The 6,000-nt window shown below is 39.3% G+C and overlaps 1 long non-coding RNA gene across 1 annotated transcript in view; it reads right to left on the bottom strand.

Annotated features, from left to right (window-relative positions):
* Positions 1 to 2,419: 2,419 nt before the first annotated feature.
* The window catches only part of LOC115836701, a 104,295-nt gene continuing 100,714 nt past the window's right edge, over positions 2,420 to 6,000 (bottom strand). The window contains exon 2 of the long non-coding RNA XR_004031719.1: positions 2,420 to 2,675. This is a non-coding gene — a long non-coding RNA (uncharacterized LOC115836701). The remainder of the gene's footprint in view (positions 2,676 to 6,000) is intronic.

The following is a 6,000-nucleotide window of genomic DNA, read 5'->3' as shown; positions in this document are numbered from 1 at the left end:
TTGAACATACAGATTTAAACTCAAGGGAGAATCTGGAGCTAAAGGCCTAAATACAAGAAACAGCAATGTATTGATCGGTATTATACCATGAGATAAAATTAATTGATTAGATGGAGAAAGTAGAGAGAACAAAGACGACTAAGGACCGGGCTCTGGATAACACCAATAATCCAAGCTCTGGTATAAGGGAGGAGTCAGCAAGGGAAACAGAAGAGTAGTGAAGTCAGAGGAAAACTAGGAGCATGTGGTGTCCTATTTAAAAAATTGAGGATAAACGAATAATTTATAATCTCAAATTTTCCTGAAAGTTTGAGGAAAATAAGTCCTCAGATTTAACCATTGGTTTTGATTAGATGGTGGTCACTGTTGGCTTTGACAATAGTAGTTTCAGTGGAGTAATACATGTATCAGCCTGACTGAAGTATTGAGGAGAGAATGGGAAAGAAGAGGAAGTGGAGGTGAGTAGAGACAGCTCTTTTTTGTGGTGGTGCACACCTGCAGTCCCAGCTATTAAAGAAGCTAAGGCAGGAGAATTGCTTGAGGCCAAGAATCTGAGACCAGCCTCGGTAATACAGCAAGACCCCCTGCTCTACATGAATAAATAAATAAATAAATAAATAAATAAGGCAGCTCTTTTTATAAATTTTGCTATAAAGGGAAACAGAGAAAGAGGTCTTGGGCCAAGTGAGTACTTTCAAAGATTGTGGTGATATCTATATTCTGATGGAAATAATCAAAAAAGCAAAGCAAAAATTGATGATGCAGGAGGAAGGGGCTCAATGAAGGAGGAAAATCTTGAATAGGCTAGAGGATATGGGATCCCACATACAAACTGAAAAATAGAGTTTAAACAGAAACCAGGACAGTTCAATCATTTAAGGAGAGAAAGCAGATTGCAGAAATAAGGGCAGGGAGCTGGTAATTTGTGGGTTGGAAAGATGAGGAAGTCCTCTTCTGTTCGTTTCTATATCCTGAGTAAAGTAAGAATCACAGCTTAGAGCGATGGGAAAGGGAGAGATATCCTGATTTCTAGATACTTTGTCTCCCTGGGGGTCTGGGTCACTTCATGATCATGTGACCTGTGTAACAGCAGAGGGCTCTGCACCCAGAACGGGCCCATGCTTGGTTTAGAGCTCTGCTGTTTCCGGCTTCAAGTTCTTAATCACTTTTGAACAAGGAGCTTCCATATTTTGATTTTGTACTGGGATGAACAAATTATGTAGCTACTCCTGCTAGAAGCTTTTGAATCTTTGTCATCAGCATACTAGAATTTCATCAAGTACCTTGCTATGGGTCTTTTTCAATCATTGCACAGAATCCAAAATTGGTCTTTTTCAAAGAGTAATGAATGTCCTTCCACACTAAGAAACTTTCTTGAACTCCTTCACTGGTAATTTCCTCCTTTTCTTTTTATCTTTCTGCAAATCCTATATTCTGGATATTAAAGCTCTTGTACAAATTCTCTAGTTTTCTTAAAATTTTCCTCCCATTACCCTCCTATTTTCTATGTCTTTGTATTTTTGTTCTACTTCCTGGCCAATTTCCTTATCTTCCAACTCAAATTCTGTCAAATTTTTTCTTCTGTCATATTTTTGTTTTATTTTTTATTTCTTAGGTAACCATTCATGTTTCTAAAGCGTCCTGTTTTTGATTCATAGATTCTGTGATATTTAAGATTAACCGTAAATTTTTGTTTTTGTTTTGTTTTCTTTTGCTACTAGCATTTTCTGTTTCTTTCGAATTTTGTTTCTATGTTGTTTTGTTCTCCATCTCCGGCATAAAAGACTCCTCTCTAATGTCTAGTGATCCTTGGTTTTGCATACGTACTTAAAAAGAAGACAGTAAATGTTATTTGAAAAATTTGTAAGCTGTGTGAAACTTACTGACTGTGGGCTTTGCTGCAGGATGAGTAGAATTCAGATATTTTGTTTTTTACAGAGTTTCACTGGTTTACTCAAAAAGTAAGTTTCCCTAATTGGCTGCTTAGATATATATAAGTCTGGTAGCCAATGTTCTGGAGATCAGTGGAGAAAAGGGAACTGACATCTCACTATTTAAAATACTGACTTTATTTATTTTCCCTGTTTTCAATATGGCAACTCGTTTTTCTTCCTCCTGAGTCGATAGATTTTTCTGGTTCAACAACTTTATTGAATAAATCTTGTTTCCTGCTGTAGTAAGGGAAGGGTCATCACCTAGAGTCACAGAATTGAAGGAAGATCTGAAGAGCTAACTGCTCTTTTATTATCACTTAATCCTTCAGTTATCCCTATCATCTTTCATATTCACCTATAAAGTTACCAGTTTCTCCCAGTTCTGATGACATACTAAATTTCACGTCATATATGAGTTGAATTTTTATTGGAGTCTATATTAGTTTGCTAGGGCTGCCATAATAAGATACCAAAAACTGGATGGCTTAAAACAAATGAAATTTATTCTCACAGCTCTGGAGGCCAGAAGTCCAAAATCAACATGTCAGCAGGACCATGCTCTCTTTGAAGGCTCTAGTGCAGGATCTGTTCCAGGCCTCCCTCCTGGCTTCTGGTAGCCTCAGACATTTCCTGGCTTGTAGATGCTTCATTCCGGTCCTCCATTTTCACATGGTGTTCTCGCTGTGTTTATTCACATCATCTTCTCTTGGTGCTTGTCTGTCTCTGTATCCAAATTTCTTCCTTTATGAAGACATCAGTTATATTGGATTAAGGCCCACCTAATGACTTAATGTTAACATGACTAAATCTGCAAAGACTCTTGTTCTAAATCAGGTCACGTTCCGAAGTAGCGGAGGTTAGGACCACAACACATCATCTTTTAGGGGACGCAATTCAACCTATAACAGCGTCTCTCTCCCCAACTTCTCTTAGGTTTCAACTTTCTCTAGTCTGTTAAATCTGTTAGGTCTTTTCTATATTTCTAGATTTGAAGATGTTGTTGAATATTTCTTCCGTGTTGTGACTTCCTTTCTAGTTCTCTTTGTCTTTATATGTTTATTACGCAAAAGATAAATATGTATGCTCAATATGCCACACTTAATTTCCAGAATACTTTAAAACTTAAATCATATTACATTAATGCCCAGCTCAACCATCCAATGTTTTCCCATGACACGGAGAATAAAATCCTAAATCTCTATCATCACCCACAAGGATCAGCCCCAGCCTAACTCTCTGAAGGCATCTCCTAACTCTCTGCCTTCACATGCCCCACTCCAGCCACATGGCCTTCTTGCTATTCTTTAAAATTGCCAAGCATGTTCCCACCTCAAGCCCTTTGGATTTGCTAGTTTCTCCTCCTTCAAATATTCCTGAGGCTTACTCCCTCACAATATTCAGGTTTCTATTCAAAAGGCTCTCATGGAGAAATAAACTTGCTTGACCATTGTCTTGGTTTGGTTTCTTGCAAAACCAACTCTAAAACCAGAATTGGGTAGAAAGAGTCTATTTGGAAGGCAATCCCTGAAAGCAGAGTAACGAAATAGGAAGATGAGGCAAGGAAGAGAAGAAAGCCAATTAAGAGTGTGCTGATGGGTGGGTCACTACTGTGGGCACCTGAGACTTCACACCACTGGAGACACTTAAGAACTATCACCAACTCCATCTCTCACTAGTTGAAGAGATTGCTTCTGGGAACATTAGTTCCCAGTCTGCCCATGTATTGTCAGAGCTGATACTTGAGGCAGAGAACATAATAGGCTCCTAATGAACATTTGTTGAATGAATAAATGGAATGTGTAGAACTTTCTGGAGATACCAGGTAGAATAAGTATAAAAAAGACATCCAGAAAAAGATGTTAAAGCTTATTGATTTTTAAAAACTGTCTACTTAGTAATTGAAATTAATGGTAAAAAAACAGACAAAGAAAAACAAGCTGGGCACAGTGGCTCACTTTTGTAATCCAACAAGTTTAGGAGGTTGAGGAAAGAAGATTGCTTGAGGCCAGGAGTTCAAAACCAGTCCTGGCAACATAGCCAGACCCTATATCTACAAAAAAATTAGAAGGTTAGTCGGGCATGGTGGCATGCACCTGTAGCCCCAGCTACTCAGGAGACTGAGGCAGGAGGATTGCCTGAGCCCAGGAGTTGAGGCTGCAGTGAGCTATGATCACACCACTGCACTCCAGCCTGGGCAACAGAGTGAGACCATTTTTTTAAAGGAAAAAAAAAGAGAGAAAATAAGATAGAAGATAGTACTATAGAATGCTTCTGTTTGTTTTCGGTTTTTAAAAATATACTTATGTATAATATTATTTATGGTATGAATCCTCTGTCACAAAGACTTCAAACTACAGTAGCTTAAATAAGATTCAAACGCATTTTCCTCTAATGTTACATCCAGATACAAGCAGTCTGAGACTGATAGGGCAGCTATCCTTGACATGATAATACCTATCTCTAGATTCAAAATAGCTGTTCCACTCTCCCCACCTGCTAGCTAATGAAAAGAGGTGAAAATTCTAGGGGAAAAAAAAAATAGGCCCGTTCCTTGTTTTGATTTTTTGAGACGGAGTCTGGTTCTGTCGCCCAGACTGGAGTGCAGTGGTGCGAACTCGGCTCACTGCAACCCAGGTTCAAGGGATTCTCCTGCCTCAGCTTCGTGAATGGCTGGGACTACAGGCACGCACCACCATGCCCAGCTAATCTGTGTATTTTTTGTAGAGATAGGGTTTCACCACGTTGGCCAGGATGGTCCTGATCTTGACCTCATGATCTGCCCTCCTCGGCCTCCCAAAGTGCTGAGATTACAGGCGTGAGCCACCGTGCCCAGCCAGGGCCTTTCCTTTTAAAGAAATAACCCAGAAAAGGCACACATAATTATTACCAATCCCATTAAGTAGAACATAGTCACATAGCCAAACCTAGATCCAAGGGAGCCTAGAAATGCAATCGTTCACTAGATGTGCCTAGATAAAACTAGAGAGTCGATGCTTAAAGGAAGAATGGAGAATGGTGATTGGTGGGTAAGTAACAGTCTCTCTCACACATAAATATACTTGAACAAAAACAATTTTGGAAGAATAAGAATTTCTGGGAAGTTAGAATGAACTCCCAGAGGTCTGGATTAGAGAATGGCTTACCTATTTGGTAAATCATTTTGTATTATTTGGAATAATTGCTGAGTATGTATATGCTACAGTTGGATGTTTTCTCCCCCAAAACTTATGTTGAAATGTGGTCTCCTGTGTTGGAGGTGAGGCCTGATGAGAGATGTTTGGGTCAGGAGGGCAGATCATTTATGAATGCCTTGATGCCATTCTTGAAGTAATGAATAAGTTCTTGCTCTGTTAGTTCCCAAGAGTTGGTTGTTTAAAACAGCTTGGCACTTCCCCACCCCTTGCTTTCTCTCTCACCATGTGATCTCTCCCCTTCACCTTCTTCCGTGAATGGTAGCAGCCTGAGGTTTTCACCAGATGCCCAATCTTACAGCCAGCAGAGTTGTGAACCAAATAAACCTTTTTGCTTTATATATCACCCAGCCTCAGATTTTCCTTTACAGCAACACAAATGCATTAAGAGAGAATATTACTTTAGTGGCATTAAAAATTTACTCTCACCACTGTCAGATGATGATAAAAGATTAGCTTTTTGTTTACCATAACTGGTCACACATTCTCTCCCCACTGAGTAGCAGGAAAAGGGATAAAATTTTAATTTTTGAATTATGGTATTTTTATCTCTCAGACTCTCAAAGAGTGTGAAAATTCTGTCTTTTTTGTTTTATTTTGTTTAAATGTCTACTCTCAAGTCACTACCACCTCTAGAAACTTTTGCTGAGTGGCATGAAGCTACATGGATGGCAAGGGCTCATGTGCTGTCATGGCACTGTGGAAAGTGGTAGGTCTGCACTAGTGCTTGTCTTCAGATGTGTACTGCTCCTGAAGTGTGGTTGGTAAGGACCCATGTCGGACAATTTACTGTCTGTCACAGATTTTGGAGAAGAATGTTCAGGAGTGTGAAAGACACCCTGTCTCTGCACATTCACATTGCTCCACCTATTTAT

Source organism: Nomascus leucogenys, chromosome 9, assembly GCF_006542625.1.
Source record: "Nomascus leucogenys isolate Asia chromosome 9, Asia_NLE_v1, whole genome shotgun sequence".
Taxonomy (NCBI): Eukaryota; Metazoa; Chordata; class Mammalia; order Primates; family Hylobatidae; genus Nomascus; species Nomascus leucogenys.
Note: the sequence above shows the minus strand (reverse complement) of the source record. Positions and strands in the feature narration are given on the sequence as shown.